The following is an 18,771-nucleotide window of genomic DNA, read 5'->3' as shown; positions in this document are numbered from 1 at the left end:
CACCACAATGTGAATCCATGTCTTTGATGAACCATTCATCTCATACGTGGATGACTAAGTTGAGATAAGTAACATCTTCATGCATGAACTATGTGAACTCCATGCTCAAGTATTATTCTCTTCGATCACATCGAAAAGTATTATACTCTTTCAGGTGTGTAAACGTACATCCCCATGTATCAACTACAACAAATCATATACATGTTCTCCACTTCATAAGCTAGGAGACATGGGTACTTTACAAAAGTGCGATTAGCATCTAGCATATGATTCAAAATCAAATGCGCTAATTCTGCATCTCATGCGTCTTAAGTTTTCTACCTTTTGCCAATGCTATTTATGCTCATAAGGATGAGCTTTCTTCACATAGTTCTTGCTCTTGTTAGGAGCAACATCACTTTGAGATAATGGTAAGAATCATCCACTATGATTATTCCCTTTTTATCCTTGCTAAAGCAATCAAATGAATGGAACAACTATTGTTCTCAATAGTTAGGGAATATCTTAATCTGTTCATAATAGGTGTGATGTTCTTATTCATGATAGGAACATGATTATCTTCCAAAGACACCATATCTCCAAAGCGAAAATTGAGGTTCGCTATCCAAATAGTGATTATCGTAACCTTTACGATACTTCGTAACCTCAACTTTATGTTTCATTTTTCTCAACTTTCTTCCACACATTAAGCAATTGAAACATCCATATGCTTCAACTTTCTCTGAGCAATCTTAACGAGTTACTACGTGTAGTTACTCTTCTAGTGACCTTTTAGACCGTGGTATAAATATTTATTGTTGCTTATATCCTTGTGTGACTGGGACACCTTAACATGCTTTGTTCCTTTGTCCTTCTCAAAGAACACGGAACACCTTCCAATTGGTCATACCAAATAAGGTGTCTCGGGATGTTACCTTCTAAAGGTTCACCTTTGACATTCTTAAGCAAGTTAAGTTCGAGTCATGTAGGAATTGAATGACGAGATCAACAATAAACTGAACAGAGAACCATTCTCCTAGTAGATGTCTGTCTCTTGCCATTTCAATCATCTTCAGCATATCCTCATATTCAGAAGATCCTCAACCATGTGAGCCTTGAATTGACTTTTGGATTGCACATCCAAATAACTATCATATAGTATCATATGGCCTTAGGTTCTTTGTATTCACACTACATCAATAACTAACAGCTCATTGACGGTGTGTTAACATTGAACCATGTCATAGTGAACTTTTCACTTCATCCTTTTACTCGTATCCCTTCACCGTCATCGTCATTGTTTATAAGGACATAAACTAACATTTTGGACTTGAAGACTTTTATCAAGTCCATGAGCAGATCATAAGTATCGACTTGTGAACGAGTTGCAGCAGACATGCAATCTAATGGGCTACTTGACGACAGTGTTTATCGGAGATTAGGTCAATGAAGGACCTGGAAGGTTTTAGCAGATGTTCTATTCATTAATAAAGGACTCCCACTAAAATTTATCAATCCATAAAACCCTCAAGTGTGCAGGCGGAGAAACCGACTATCTCCTAGTGGGGATCGAATTTCAATACATATGTCTGACCTGGAGTATGCTCCACCAATCATAATACACATTTTTGAACACCCATCTCATGGGACTTGCAACTCTTTGCAATATCCAATCATATTTCGGTCCCCAACGCTCATGTGGCCTGGAGTATGCTCCACCAACCACTGAGTTTGGTTTGAGCAATACCGTCGATACTTGTCGAAAATAGATTTGCGAGTAATCCTGGAGTATGCTCCACCAAACTACACGGTTCCTCTATCTCGACCTTGTGTCATACACTAGCTCTTAGTTCCTCCTCCCGAAGAAGTAGGCCTGGAGTATGCTCCACCAACCTAGCTTAGAAGGGACTTGGATCCTAAGGCTATAACGACGGAGGACCACGCTCAAGTTCGTCACTTTCGCGTTACGACTTAGAGTTTAATTTTGAGGGATTTTAGGTTTGGTCTCAGCTATCACGAGGAGCACAATGTGACATCTCATATCACAGGTCTTCATCTAGCACATATGAATAATCCATATGGGTCATGTAGGACATGAATGTATCTTGACCACCAATCATAGTCAAAATTTTAATCCCAATATCACTCTATATCAGATAACCAAAACTTAGGGATCCTACATTAGGCCCACCTAGAGTTTTTCTAGTATCTCATTCCATCCAACATTCCATAATATAATATTGCAAATAAATCAAATAAATAAATGCAATATTAAAGCCAAATTTAATCACATTAAATTAAAGCAAAATTTAATCACATTAAATTAAAGCCAAATTTAATCACATTAAATTAAAGCAATATTTAATCATATTAAATAATTTCTAAATTTAAACTCATGACATTCATGAAAAAAAATCAAGAAACAACCATTTAAACAATTTAAAATGGTTATAGGAATTTTGTTGAATTTAATAATTTAACTCTTAAATTATTTCATTCAAATATTCCAAATATATATGTATTTCCTAAGTTATGGAATTTTGATGAATAAAATCAAATACATATTATTCTTGCTTTTTATGGAATTTATTTGACATTAAATAATTTAACATTTATATTATTCATCTTAAATAAAGGGAAATCAACATTTCCAATTTATATTTTGATTTATTTAACATTAAAATTTAACATTTAAATTTTTTCGTGTCAAGAAATCAATAATATAATTTTCCAGAATTTTTGGAAATTTATTTCGTGCCTAAAATAATTATTTCTAATTATTTCGCATAAATAAACCATCCGCTTTTCTGGAATTAATATGGTCGAACTACATTCACATTCAACAAAAGGACCATAACACAGTGGTTGAGAGCTTCATATCCTAGGGCTGCGACCAGGGTTCAAATCCCAGTAGTCGCAGCCTATTTTAAGAAAACAAACCGTTTGTTTCTCAAAGTTTGCGGGTCCCAAATTCAGTGTGTTATCGGGGAGAACAGTTGTGTAGCTAGGCTTTTGGTAGTAAACACCGGTACACAAAATTGAATAGCAGCAAAGAGCACGTCGAGCCTCGTAGATGCCCCTATAAACTATGGCTAAAGAGGTAGTGGAGACAACACAATCAACCTGCAAATATGGATTATTTAATTTGAAATATTCTCTAGTTGAACATTTATATAACCACTGTGATGTCAAATTTTCCAATATTTTATAGCTATAGCTGGGGGACCATCGCGCTGACTAAGCCACGGAACGCCAACAGACCTCATCGCGCAGCTCGACCCAACGTCCACGACCCTCTCTCAAGTACTCCACGTCGGCAATGAATGTGAGCTATTCATTTCTGTTATTGTATTCCTATTTTTTGAACAACTCGAATTGGGCTACCATGTTTGGGCTCGTCCGTAGTCATTTTCTTTCACGTTGCTTTGATGTTTCAAGGGCAACCACATCAAGAGACGGTTTTCCCCTATCTTGGCCTCAGTTGGGCATCCTCCCTTCCCTATGTAAAGCGATTGCGTGCCCAACGGAATCCTTGGAGCTTAATTTAAAAAAGTAAAAGTTCATCTTCGATTGGGCTCCTGCCTCCTCCCTTAGGGAGTTATCTTTTATTGTTTTCAAGTGTAGCGTAGATCGTGGGAATCGCCTGCCACGACATCCTGCCCACGTCAAGATTCCATGGAGGAATCGTCGTCGCTACACCCCTGTAGCTGTTGCTTGGAGCCTACATTGAGAATTTGAGCTCTTGATCATTTCTTATTCAAGAAGTATCAAGAACCCTTTTCTTGGGCCGTTCTGGTAGCTGTCATTGTCGTCGTTGATGCCGTGTCTTCCGCCACCTCTACCTCCCACACCAATACTGCCGCCATCGCCAAGCCCACTGCGCCAGTGTGCTCCTACGTCGCGCCCGTGCGCACCCACGCTGGCATGCCCTGGATTTGCCTACCGCCACGCATAAGCCGTGCCCCCACGCCCTGCGCGCCCATACGCTTGTCGCGCCCCCACACGCACTGCATGCCTAGTGTGCACGAGAGCCCCTTCGTGCCTCGGGAAGCCCCGCCCCCGCACCTGCGCACCCCGCGCCTTGAACAGCGCCACCACACCCTCCGTCGACTGCAACTGTCACCGTAGTTGTCCAATCGTAGTCCCCTGCACGCTTTGGGCGCATGTCATGCCCTCCACGCATTCCGCGCGACCGTGGGCACTTTGTGTGCTCTGCGCCTGCATGCGCGCACACTCGCTCCTTGTGCTTACAACTCCCGCGTGCTGCTCCACGTGCTCCGTGCGCTCCACTCACTTCAAACGTGTGGTATTACTTCCACGCTTGTCGTCTACCAACGACTATCGCTACCTTCTGTGAGATGGCTCCCTTCTTTAGCAGTATTAGTACTTCTTTCAGTGCCGCCTTCCGCTTCTTGCTCCGTTGTCCGTATTTTACCGATGATTAGTTAGGATTAGCCACCTTGCGTCGAGAGGTAGGGTTTTTTGTGATAACCGTTAGGTCACCTATCAATAGAGGTCGTGGATGCCTCTGGACACGTTGTGTCCCTCACCTATCAATACAGGTCCGTGCACTAGTCGATCCTATCAAGTCAATGGGAGTCTGACAGTTAATGGTCCACTCTCGAACCTTTAGTCGATCGTCTTTCCTAGTCAGCAATTGGCGATACTCTTCTTATTTGGCTTTCTTGATACATTGCATCAACTTCTCATTTCATTCATCTTCCACCTGTCCTGTCTTGTAACACATGCCGTCGGATCCCAGTGCTCCTCATGTTACATCAACCCGCAATTTTATCCGCAATTTTGCGCGCAGACCCCGAACTTGAGGATAGGGCGGGCTCAAGAGGAGTGTACCACACAGTGTCCAAGTGATGGACTAACGTTCACAAGCCACGCATTATTGCACCCCTCCCAACGTGATCCCTTTGATAGTGGTGGGAAATTCTTCCCACCCATAGCTGATGGTGCAAATTGCTTCATGCACAGCCAACTTGGGAGGGTGGACTTCAGAATGGTTGGCGATGCAAAATACCCAAGGGGGAGAACAATCCTTGACCCTCAGGAAGCCCTCACTACCCTCTTCCCTAACTGCCTCCCCTCTTCTCCTCTTTTATCTCCTTCTTCCTTGATCTCCTTTTCTTCCTCCTTAGCAAGACCAAATTCTGAACAAAAAAATCCTTCAACACAAAATGATCTGGTCTGCCTTCCTAGGGCACATCTTCTTCCCTTATATAGGGAGGTCAAGATGGGCCCTAGGGAAGGAAGAGGGGGTCCATGTACATAGGACCGCCTTATAAAATCAAAGACCCAAATATGAAAATGCAAAGGGCCAGAAAAGACACAAAACTGACGATGACGTGAGAGACAAAACAATGACCCAAGACGCAAATATGACGTGAATGACGTGACAACTAACAGTACAAACATGATAGATGAACACACAAACAGAATAAAACCGAAACTCAATGATCACAAATGTGCTTTAACCGGGGTATTTGAATCGGGCGTCTCCTGATCGCCAGGCGTGCAAAATTGTCTAAACATTTTTAGTGACCTCGCACAAGATATGAGTTCTTTTGAAGATATTTTCAAGAGATTCCAAGTTTTATTCATGATATAATGATTCATTTTATTCGTGATCTGATAATCACTCTGATAAGTGGGGACTTCTTCAATGGCGAATTGATATTTTCATGCCATAATCATAATCATATTGTAATATCAAGAGATTCCAATCTGATAATCTCCATTTGCTTTAATATTTTTCTCTTCTCCCAGGTACATCAATCATATCACGTGTAGTTCTGCTTAGTGGGGAATCATATTGTAAATTATGATAGTGATGAACCTTTTGTTGTGAAGCTCCAACTGCACTGAGAAGCTTTTGAAGCCTTACAACAATTTTAAATCAAAGGTGCATGTTATTCATGGCATTGTTACTTTCATCTCAATCTTCATCATTTGATCTTATAGACCCTATAAACAAATTAAAGTGTGTAACAGATATTTATCAGATCAAAAATTAAATAAACGACTTGAGAAAGTCAATTTAAGTGTGTAACAGATATTTCCAAACCACTTTAAGCCTTGTTGTATGACTAAGTGGAAAACATGCAACATAAATGGGGCAAGATATGGGTTAGTGAATTTCAACTCACTCATGAATAGATCTTCCATGCATGATCAACCTTGTTCATGGTAATCCCAAGTATGTAAATATGGTGGGTGGGGGTCCAAGTGTCCCTCCATCAGCAACACTCTTTTAGTTGGGTTGAGCAATTTCAACATCTTAGCTCTTTCCTCTTCGAAATATTTTGATTTGATGCATAGTATTGTTTTCAAACATGGAATAATTACATTTTATTCCAACATATTTTTAGGAATTTTGGGCTTCATTGACACAATCCAAACTCTACTGCATAGTAGAATATCAAATAAAAATGGCTCTAAAAATCAATAACATAGAAAAACCATAAACATCAGCTTTGCACAAATCAAATCCAAAATTTCTTAGTTCTTCAAGTGAGCATATTCAAGTTTTTCAGATCTCCAGACCCTAGATGTACCCATGCAATCTTTAGATCACTAGATCTCCTCTTTTTGTCTTCTGATTTTCTCTTCGTACAGTCCCCACTTGGAGCAAAACTCAATGAAGAAGAAGAGAAATAGGGGGGACTCTCAAATCGACTTGTATGGGTATGAAGTGAGGTTTCCCCTTATATTTATACTGTATGGTCAAATTTTCAGAAAGTATGTGGGAGAATTTAACAAAAGTCCTTGTTCATAGGAACAATTAATTAGAGTCCCTAAATTTAGAATATATATGCCACCACCCTGAAACCTTGTCCAGGGGACCCTCTAGGCACCTTTATTATTCTAGTAAATAGCTTCAATGGAACAATATACATTATTAAGCTGACATAATTAATTTTCTTTGTATCATATGAGTTAGAAAATAACATATAAATTCAGCCCAATCGATAGGTCGAGTCTCTAGTCTGTAGGGTGCCAAGCTACACCTCATGCCTAGAAGATCCAAAGGAGTATATCAAACCTCTCATGCCCTAGAAGATCCAAAGGAATATGACAAACATCTCATGCCCTCAAAGATACATGTGAAAATATTAAAGTACCTGTAATATTGTTAATCACCAAACTCTAATTTTCATTTTAGTTATTATTGGTTGAAAATTAAGAGCATTGGAGAACCTCTTTACATTCTCTTCATGACCCTAAACATGGAATTCAATATTTTATTCCTCATGTTAACCTCCTCTGGTATGAAGGGCGATGATAATCTCAAATTTAGGGGTTTTAATTAGTCGTTGGTAATTGAGATTATTCAATAAAAATATATTTAACCATAATTACTTAAGAATATTTAGTAAGTGATGAGTACGGATCATCTCCATAAGGAACGATGATTAAGGATTTAATTTTCTTACAATAGTGATTAGCGATACGAGAACATACAGATACGAGAATAGAGTAGGCGAGATAGTGATATCGAGGAAATATAAGTAGAGTTGGGCGAAATGTTACAAGAATAAATAGAGAGCACGACAGATACAATAGTGATTGAATGCACGAGCGGTATTATGGCAAAGATAGAGATGAGATAATGGGGACGTAAGTAGGCAAAATGAGAAATGAAAAGATGATAACAAACTCTAATTATGATAATGATGATGTCGGGAGAGAAACAACATAAGCTGAGGGCACTTACCTTAGATCCTTACGTTTCACCAAGATCGCGGTGATTTACGAGTGCCAATAAGCTCCCCTCTTCTCTAATGCTTCTTCCCACACACCCAAGACACCACTTGATGGATCTCAAAATTCACTTTCTTTCAATCAGCCCACACAAGTAGGAAGCAAGTTCAAGATGAATTTCACAATGATCCTAAAGGAGGACCATCTCGTTGATCATGCCCCGACCCGTTGCCAGCCACGTCACGGAACCCGAGCCGACGTGAAGAATCTACAGTTCAATTATCAGGTTTGAGAAGTGGCATCATCATCTCACTTCGTGGCGTGTGTCTTTATGTAATTTTATTTTTTTGTTGTCTCTAGATTATCGGGAGGCCCTTCCTGCGTGAGTACGAGCCTCCTGCGTGCGTTTTTATTTTAGTTATGATTAGTGCCATTTTTAGGGTGGGGAATTCATGTTGGACTTCTTCTCCCCCTAAAGAGCCCTTTTAAGGGGAAGCCCAGTAGGCTTTCCCTTTAAAAGGGGGCCCAATTAGCCACCCACAACTGCCACTTCCTCGCTATAAGAAGGGAAGTGGTGGGCGTGGAAGCACGCTTGCTGAATTTGAAAGAACCAGATCTGTGTTTTCCTTTTGAGTGAGTTATCAAGTGCAGCTGAACTTTGGAAGAAGTAGGTTTTCATAGAAGGAGAATCAGTGATCGTTGCCGGAGAAGAAATAGAGTGGGTCGTTTGCCATTTACAAAACTATTGATCGATCTTCATTCATTCCCCTCATAGTGATCAGAACGTCGAGCAATCTCCTATGGACATGCATTGTTGGAATCTTTTGCCGGGTTGATTTGTGTATTCTCGAATTCACTCGCGACTACTCGAATTCACTCGCGACTTTTAGTTCATGGATTGATATACTCTAAGGGTCGAGAGGTCTACCATGAAAACATCCACAGCAATCATGGGTTCTCCTGCAATCGATGGCTGGCCAATCGAAGCTTCAGTGATTACCCAGCGCGGTTCTTCTTTTTTGTGAAATATTAGTTGATTATTGGGCTTATGTTGAATCTCACGACCGGTGACAGCCATCATCTCTCTACCTACACGGACGATTCCGCAACATGGTGAATCATGCAGTAGATAGGAATGGCCGTTAAAGGACTCCAACAGCGGTCACCCCTATAGACATAGTGAGCTATCTTTGTTTACCCGTGTGAGTGTGGTATGCCATCTCGGTTATTCATGACTCAATAATTACTGCTTGACCCTAGTGCGTCCTTGACCCAAGCTCATACCACTGTTTGGGATTTTAGATCATTGTGATCTCAATGGCTTTCTAGTACCCCATGTGGTTAACGCTACTCCCTGCGCGTTATTGCTGCATCCACAACTGTTCAATCTTCTCCTGTCTCCGAAGCCCTCACAGTTGCATCCGCTTGGAATTCCTAAATTTGACTCGCAGTCAGTCTACGAGTTCACATCTCTCTCAGACGGTCCTGGCTGCGGCCAGCCCAAGTTCTAAGCCCCAGCTCACTATCTCTTACTTCGACATTTTCTACAGTGTCGGCCGTGGTTATCTCTATCAATGCCAGTTTTATATTGCTCCTCTGCCGCGAGAGAATTTAAAAGCAATTTTTTGGTCTAGCCACGGTCTCTATAATAGGGAATTTTCTTTAATGGTATCGGATTAGCTTGCTCACATCGTCGGTGTGGACATTATTAGGCGAAGAACGTCCCCCACCACATTGATCTCTTCAACCTGATTATGTGGATCATTGCGAGTCTGTCCATGTCAAAACCTGTCACGTGTCATCCAATTGAGATGTGTCTTGGTTCATCCGATGAATAACATACTTCTCGTCTTTATGTTACTGAAATCATATACATTATTCCACGTCTTTAACATCGCATAAGAGTTTTCCCTTCGGACATAACACGAACTATCGATTCTGACTGTCATGTTACATCAAATCCAGCCCTCTATTTATAGATCAGAGGTATGGATGGAAAGAGGAGGGGAAGATGAAGCAATGCTGAAAATTTTAGCTCAATTGGAGATGTAGATCAAACGTTATGGCAGTTTGAAGTTGAGCGAATCCTAGCCCGTGATTTCCTTTTCTCTCCTTGTCAGCGTCATCATTTTCTGTTTCCATTAGAAGTCAAATTGCTCAAGATTATGCGCTCTTTGTCTTCTGCGTGTGCTCTTTTTGGAGGTCACGTGTACCTGAAAAGAGGGCGAAAAAACAAAGAAAAACATTAAAGGGACTCCTCTTCATGGATGACGTGCGGGCGTTTCAGCGTGTCCCACGTCGCTCTCTTTCTTCTCTTTTTTAAAATCAATGGACACAAGCGTGCCACATTGGTTGCACCATTTCAAAGAAAAGGAAGTCAAAAGTGAGATTTTGTCTTTTTGTGCCTTGTCCACGTGTCATTGATTGCAAAAAAACCATTTTTTGATTGGGCCACGTCATCCTGTGCCAAGAAAACTAAAACATTTTGTGCCAATCATCAACATTCACAAATCATCTCTTCAAAAATCATGAAGCGATGATTGCCAGGCTAATGATTGGTTGTCGCCAATCATCAACATTCACTATGATTCACTATTGTTCGATGAATCTAACAACTACACGTGGCGACAGGAATGAAAGGGCGAAAAATATAATTAAAAATTCATATCAATGAAAATAAAATCTCAAAAAAACATATAAATGTATATTTTGACTTAGAAAAATCATATTTTCCAAATTTAATGTCAAAAACTCCATAAAAATCATATTTTGTCTCAAAAATTATATTCTTTTAGAATCTATAGTAACAAAATTCCCAAAAAATACACATAAATGTAGAATATTCAATCATTCTAAAAAAGATTTAATCATTTTATGCTTGATAACATGCAAATATTAGTGATTAATGCAAATACACATGTATTAAAGTACTAAATATGCATCTTAGCAGACGAAACGATCCCATCTTGACCTTCTAATCATGTTTGTGGATTTCTTGCTCTATCCAAGCTAAGAGTAATTTGAATGTGATGATTAAGAATTCGTGAGTCACACTCCAAAGATAATATTATATCCATAATATATCTTTAGTGTTTTAGGTCTTAAGACCAATTACAGGTGCGTAACATGAATCAGCATGATAGACAAATAGGTATAATACTATTTGGGATTTATGGTAATCAAATTAGTGAATTAAATCCCTAAAGAGAACTCATTGTCTATCCTTAGTGTCTCTAAATTAAAGGGTGTATGATCAACCATATGTATTGTATGATAACACCCCACATCAATTCAAATGAGATCATGTGATTGTCAGACAATCTGGAGGGACAATGAGAGGGAGATGGAATAATGTTGAAAGATGAACAAACATAGGGGGAAACCAAAAGGTCATCACTTCAGAGAGCTCAGAGAAGTTGTTATCGTTGTAAGGGAAGAGCAACATGTGATAGAGGTGACAAAGAGCCAGGAGGGAGAATACAAGAGAGAGAGAGAGAGAGAGAGAGGTGGATAGATAGATAGATAGATATAAAGAGAGAGAGAGAGAAGTTTTCAGGCATGATTTTGCAACATGCCTTGATCAGCCATTTCTAGCCCTTAAAGTCATGGTGCTTGGTTGGTAATTAACTTTTATCCATCAATGTAGGCTTGATCTAAATGATCCAACAGTACAGATAGAGGAGATTGAGAAAAGCGAATTCAGGATAAAAAATTATTAATAAATGAAAATCGACCAATCTAAGTCGTTGGATTAATTTTCATTTATTTGATTCGACTTTTCTTCTACGCGCGATGCCGTGTTGTTCTCTGATTGGTCGACGCATTTGAACATACAATGGCGGTTCATTCTCGTAGTGCCACGTACCCGTGTCATTAAATCAAAATAAAGAAAAATAATAAAAGTAGATACAATATATAGTGATTTACACGTACATCAGCACCTTGTAACTTACACCCAATCACATATCACCACGCCACTTCCCGTGAACACGCTTTGTATGCACAGCATGGGAGGTGAACTTATTGCTTGGAGAGAGAATCTCGTGAAATTTTGCGGAAAATATCCTTATTAAATATGTGCGCACAAACCGATGCCGCCCAAAAAAAATTTATGTGTATGTCCTTTTTGCTTCTCTCTCCTCCATTTTTCCTGAAAAAAACCATGAAAAAATCCTGGTTAATTTGAATAAAATCTTGCAGTTATTTTGATTGCTTACCATTACGGCCGAGAGATACTTTAAGGGCATAACTTAAACGCAACTTTAAGAGAACCCCCTTTGACTTTGGAAATTGACTAAAAACTCTTATTTTCCTTATAAATATGCTTTTTTCCATTTCAAAATTCATTTCATCCTCGAATCAGTTCCCAAAAAATCCAATGAAATTATATAAAAATCTAGAAATTTCAGTAGTCCATCCCCGCATTAATTGACATTTATATTAATTTTTGAACCTGCCATTTTCATTTAAAAATAATTATTCCCAGCTTACATAATTTCCATAAAATTCATAAAGTAAGATAAAATCAGGAAAAAATCAGAGTTCACTTGGAAAGATTAATTAAGATGCAATATATGATAAAAACACTTTTTTAAACTCTTTAAATGAATAAAACTGTGGTAATTGATAGAAATAAATACCAAATTCAGTGTGTTATCGGGGAGAACAGTTGTGAAGCTAGGCTCTTGGTAGTAAACACCGGTACACAAAACTGAATAGCAGCAAAGAGCACATCGAGCCTCGTAGATGCCCCTATAAACTACGGCTAAAGAGGTAGTGGAGACAACACAGTCAACCTGCAAATATGGATTATTTAATTTGAAATATTCACTAGTTGAAGATTTATGTAACCACTGTGATGTCAAATTTTCCAATATTTTATAGCTATAGCTGGGGGACCATCGCGCTGACTAAGCCAAGGGCGCCAACAGACCTCATCGCGCAGCTCGACCCAACGTCCACGACCCTCTCTCAAGTACTCCACGTCGGCGATGAATGTGAGCTATTCATTTATGTTATTGTATTCCTATTTTTTTGAACAACTCGAATTGGGCTACCGTGTTTGCGCTCGTCCGTAGTCATTTTCTTTCACGTTCTCTTGTTGTTTCACAGGAAACCACATCACGAGACGGTTGTCCCCTATTTCAGCCCCACTTGGGCATCCCCCCTCTCCTATATAAAGGGATTGCATGCCCAAAGGAATCCTTGGAGCTTAATTAAAAAAGTAAAAGTTCATCTTCGATTGGGCTCCCGCCTCCTCCCTTAGGGAGTTATCTTTTATTGTTTTCAAGTGTAGCGTAGATCGTGGGAATCGCCTGCCATGACATCCTGCCCACGTCAAGATTCCATGGAGGAATCATCGTCACTGCACCCCTGTAGCTGTTGCTTGGAGCCTACATCGAGAATGTGAGTTCTTGATCATTTTTGTTCAAGCACGAAGAACCCTTTCCTTGGCCTGCTCTTGAAGCTGTCTCTGATGGCGCTGCCGTCGTGGCCACTGCGAGCTTTGGCGCCATCCACGCTATCACCAACGCCATTGCCGAACTGATGAAGGATGCCGCCGGTGTCATCATCCGGTCGGTACTAAGGCGAGGTTCGGGTACTGAGTGCTAACGTGGACGTCGTCCGTCGGTGTGGACCTAGCGAGATGCGACCAAGTGATGGGATGAAACGCTAGATGATAGTACATGCAAGCCCCACTCGTGGGGTTCTCGAACCCCATGCCCAAGGCGGGCGACCGATGACAACGACGGTGACCTCCTGACCCTCGTCGGCGCGACGAAAGGAGTCTACGGCATCTCATGGATTAAAAATTCGTCGGCGCTCTCACGTAATGGACGCACTCGGTCCGTACCTAGGGAAGACGCTCGTCGAACGCTCTTGTGTCCATTTACTCTTGCCTACCCTAACCCGAGCGCGGTTGAGTGCAATGCGAATGGCATACGACAAAGGTAATTAACAGGCGGGCTAGCGGGCGAGTAACTCTTGTCGACATCGCCTGGAGTCGTATGCCTGTAGATGCGGAGTACCAATGCGTGGGTTGAAGGAGCTACGAAGTGCGACCGGCGTTGCTCGTCTGGGTAGCAGCGTCGCGGCAGAGCGGCAGCAAGCGGCGGGCGATAAGCGGTGGCATGCGGAGTCGAGCGGCGGCATGCGGCGGCCGAGGGCAGAAGCGTACGGCGGCCGAGGACACTGCCGTGCGGTGACCGAGGACGGTGACGTGCGGCGGGCAGCGGTGCCGTGCGGCGGATGGTGGCAGCGTGCGGCGCGCAGCCACCCCCGCGCGACGGGCAGCGGCCCCATTGGGCGGGCAGCGGACCCCTGCGGTGTGAGGCAGCCCCGTGCAGCGGACAGCAGCCCCGCGCGGCGGTCAGCAGCCCAGCGCGGTGGACGGCGGCCCCGTGCAATGGGCGGCGTCCCCGCGCGACAGGCGCGGCTCCGTGCTGCGAACCCGTGCGACGGGTGGCGGCCCTAGAGGTCGGGGCGGTGGAACCCTCGATCTGGGACCCCGCGGCGGCGGCTGCTGCCTAGGGTTCCGTCAGCAAGGGCCGAACAGGAGGTGGTGGGGCGGGACAGGCGGCCAAGTCAGCCCGCTCGCCCTTCTCTCTCTCACCCTCTTTTTTCCCTCCCTTTTTTGATTCTTTTATTTTCCAAAATTGAAAGAAGACTTCCCCTTAGGCGCTCTCCTTCCCTTGTGTAGGGAGGGTGGTGGACCCTAAGGAGGACCGAAAGAGGGGGACCTATTAAGGAAGGACCCCACTTAAGACCAAGAAGACATAGTTCAAAAATTCAAAGCGAACGGAAGCAACGGGAGAGGTTCGAAGGGAAAGAGCGAACCGAAAAAGGGCCTATCCGATGATGATGGCTCGAGAAAATCAAACCTATTTAGATAACCGCCCCTTGCTTTGGCGGCCGATCTGCCTGGGCTCGGCGGCGGGTGTCACCGGCGACGGCGAGGTCTTTGGCGCCGTCTTTGATGGATCGGTCTCGTTCTCCATCACCAACCCGGCGCGCCACTGTGCTCCTGTTCCACGCCCGTGCGCATCACGCTGGCGCGCCTCAGATTTGGCTGCCGCCATGCACAAGCCGCCCCGCGAACCCGCTCCCCGCGCCCTGCGCACCACGCGTTCTCGTGCCACGCGTGTGCCTAGCAGGCACCCCTGCCCCCGCCCTCCGCGGCTCTACGCCTGCGCGTCCACGCCCTGCCCCCCGCGCGACCTCGTGATCTGCGCATCCACTCATCGCGCACAGCGCCGACACGCCCTCCGTCGGCTGTGACCATCGCCGTCGTGATAAAGACAACCACATCTATACCTTGTCCTATTTATGATATCATCATTCCGGAATTTTTCTTAGCTAAAAGGGTCAGGAGCTCGAGCAAAATCTCAGAGATATCTCACTTCTTCTAAATATTCGGCATAATAAATATTATACAAGTATGCTTTCTAGTAATTGACTATAGGGGATCTAGAAAATGCTATCACTAACTACTGGCCGAAAGGTGTTCGTTGAATCATGATACTTTTGGCTATCTATTCTATTAGGGATCCATGGTTGATACTGTGTCTCCTACTGATCCTCAGAAAACGTCCCATAATTGTTGTGGGCACTGCTTCAGTGATATTGCAAGTATTTTTAAGAATCTTCCCAAGCTTCAAAATCAAGGTTCTGATCATACAGAGGTGTACTTACCTAACATCAGTTATCCTGGGATGGCGTCTCCGGGAAGGAATGGCGCCATAGCTATTGGCGACATGCATATTCCCCCTTCTGCAGTTCTGGTATCCCATTGATGGAGAGAAATCAGGTCTATTAAAAAGAAATAGTTGGTCTCAGCTGGATCATATAATCTGTTTATGTTTTGGATCTCTCTTGGAATGTATAAAAAGGAGTGAACTCTTGGCCGTGGGAACTGGCATCTTAGAGATATAATAAAAAACAGATAAACAATAGTGGAAGAGCGGTTATTAAAAGAATAAGACTTAGAAAGGCAAAAGGCAAGTCAAGTCGGAATATGGGACGGAAGAAGTACAGATGGAGAAATAAAAGTAGTTCGATAGTCTGGGAGACTAATGGCTATCAGGACACAAATAGATATATCATGAATAATCTCTTCCTTTTCCGTACAAATTTAAATTTCCCGGGTTTCCTGCTTGTTTAAGACCCCCGGTCTAAAGTGCGCGTGGCGCGATTCGGTTGGGATCAGGCGGTGTTCTTTCCCAAGGGTTGGCCGAGTAGATCCAACGTGCAGAGAGGGCTGGCCAACAGGATGTCAGTCGGTTCTCGGTCAAAGGGAGGTAGCAATAGATGGCTCCCAAAGTTCAGATGCAGTAATGCCGGGAGCAACTCGCTCGTCAACGGTAGAATCGGTCAAAACTAACTGTAAACCGGTTTATTTTATTCCATCCCGTAACAAACCCTGAAGCTACCTATACGTCTGTTAAATACGGTTGAGTCAGGCCGTTGATTTATTTCACAACGGCAGACTATCGTTCTCAGAATAAGCCAATGCGGTATTGCGGAATTAAAACTGGGTACTCTAGTAATCAGGGGTTCTCCCCCGACGAGAATTGTAGAAACTCGTTGAATAAGTAGCAGCGTTACCTCTGGTCGACAGAAACCAGCGGTCGAGTGACACTATTATCAGATAAACAGATCCGAGACCTTTTGGCTCTGCGAACACCGTAAAGTTCCTCAAACTGACTCGGGAATAGTGAACCCGTCAGTCGGAGAATAAGTATTTAATCTTTTTAAAATTGCACATATTATTTTGACAGAGAAGAAGCGGCAAGAAAACATGACGGATCCCCGCTAAGGATATTCTTTAGCCCTCATGACTGCAAGACGAGGCCGAAACAATATGCACAAATCCCGGCCAGGGACGGGATTGCCTAGGGATCTATGACCTAAGAAGGGGAAAGGATGGCCTCGAGAAGTTCTTTGGGTGTTCGGTTTATCTACGGATGCAGAATGACGTGACATGTTCCCAAAGGAGCTCTTCCATGCCAAAGTTTTTGCGGGAAAGTGGTATGTCTGTATCACAAAAAAAGTATACTTCATTGCACAATTTGTTTCGTTACACCAGGCGTCATCTGGTACATGCTTACGAATCTCAGCGGGGGGGTGGCAGGGCCACGTTCTTGCACATTGGACAAGCATTGGTTCGCGTAAGCCACCTCGCAATGCAACTGGTGTGGAACTTGTGGATGCACGGCAGTGTCGCCACCTCTTCCCCGATCCTATAGTCTTGCTGCAGAATCAGAGAGAGACACGCACATTGTAAGAAAAAACATTGTTACGATAGGAACGCAAAGGAAACGGCACGGTTATTCTTTTACCAAGCAAACGGAGCAAGAGTCCGCATCTTTTCCGCAGGCGGGCGAGTAATTTACTGACCATAGAAGCCGCAGGATGTCTTCTTCCGTCCGCCCAGAGCCGGCTACTCGTTTCACCTGGATCAAGAGCACGCGTGAACGCGGTAAGACCTGACCGCGGCGGACGAGAGAACGAACCCATTCTAAGCGAAGAAAAATACGCATCGTGGGTCTCTTGCCTGAGAGTGTGGTCGGTCACCATTCGAGCCATCCGCAAGCTCGTTGCGATGGCGTCGTCGACTGTGGCGTTGACCCACGTATGTCGACGGCAGAGATGCCGGGATTTCCTCGACATGGATAATCTCCTGCATGCCAAACATGCAAGCCAAGAAACATTATTAGATAAATGTATCGTTTACTCGCGTGTCTGGACAGCTATCGGGCGGAAGAGATCTTTCTTGAGACGGCAATGACTGATCCTCACATCGGCATGGGCTATCCTCTGTGCTCGGCGGCGGCTGGACACCCCTGCGCTTCTGTGCGCAGATCCGCCGTTGCCGCGGTGGAAAATCGGTGCAACACTTGAACTCCTGGAAACAGAGCCACCGAGAAAACCAAGTTAAAGAAGAAGACCCAGGACGAGAAACCCCATTGGAGTATAGCTTGGACAGAAATCCCGACATCGATCTTCAGATCCACGCTCACGCCGCTTCTCACCCTCACGTAGATTGTGCAGTCGTCTTCCTGCGGGCTGAAATAAATATCATTCGGACGTCAATAAACACGAAAACAACAAAAAGAAGGGGAGAAATTAAAGAGGACGGGTGTTGGATGAAATTAAAAGTTGAAGAGGAAATGGGTCGCGGCCGGATCGACTATCCTCGTTCGTCATAGGACGATGAGAAAGATGTGAAACTAAGGTATTAAGATTGTGCAACGCACGTGCGTGAAGCCCTGCTCCATGGCAGTCGTGGAAGCAGATGGATGTCGTCTCTCTTGGTTTGCTCTTGCTGTAGTTCTCCCCACGACCAGGCGCAGGTATGAACAAAGGAAAGAATGGAGGAGGAAGTGATGAATGATGGGGAAGAATACGCAGAGGGGAAACTGAGAAAAGATGAATCAGTGCGCACTGCTTGAAGACATGGAAAAGGGAGACAATGTGGAGATTTATAGCCTAAGTTCAACCGTTTCCGGTAACTAACGCACGGAAAGGCCGCGCTCTCCTCCTCAAGTGTCCCCAATTTCTTGTTTTGAATAAGTCAGGAGACTATGCGCCCGCCAAATGTTTTAAGGCCGGCAGCTACGTAGCGCCGTTGGATCATTTTTCGCATGGTTTTGTCAAATTTTGAATGACCGTTTTAATTGACTATTCATCGACGTAACGAGATTAGCTCGTAATATTTAAATATGGCATCCAGTGATTATGAGAGCGATGTTGAAAATTATATCGACTCTAGCGTTGAGGTAACCTCTTATTATTTGTTTCCGCCTCCACCGATTTCGCTTTTATCGTTGCATTCTGACTATGAAGCGGTGAGTAAATAGTTAGAAATCACAAAATAATATATTTAAGTGAAATGTTAAATTAGGAGTTATAAAACTAAAATTATTGGGGCCGTCTCCTTATATCTACCCATGGAGCCGGTACTTGTATTACGAAAATGAATAACCTATTCCCGCTAAAGTCGACCATACTTTCTCCTCAGTTAAGACATTTGATCCATTGGCTTGCAAGTTCGGGGGTTGTACGTAAGAGGCACTAATT

The 18,771-nt window shown here is 43.2% G+C and overlaps 1 long non-coding RNA gene across 1 annotated transcript; it reads right to left on the bottom strand.

The window, feature by feature from the left end:
* Positions 1 to 16,815: 16,815 nt before the first annotated feature.
* Positions 16,816 to 17,560, bottom strand: LOC144700430 (uncharacterized). The gene is made up of 4 exons (XR_013580759.1): positions 17,491 to 17,560; positions 17,246 to 17,371; positions 17,031 to 17,144; positions 16,816 to 16,942 (listed from the first exon to the last, which is right to left on the bottom strand). It is a non-coding gene; the product is annotated as an uncharacterized LOC144700430 (long non-coding RNA).
* Positions 17,561 to 18,771: the final 1,211 nt, after the last annotated feature.

This window comes from Wolffia australiana, chromosome 3 (genome assembly GCF_029677425.1).
Source record: "Wolffia australiana isolate 7733 chromosome 3, ASM2967742v1".
In the NCBI taxonomy this organism is placed as follows: domain Eukaryota; kingdom Viridiplantae; phylum Streptophyta; class Magnoliopsida; order Alismatales; family Araceae; genus Wolffia; species Wolffia australiana.
This window is presented reverse-complemented; position numbering and strand designations above follow the sequence as displayed.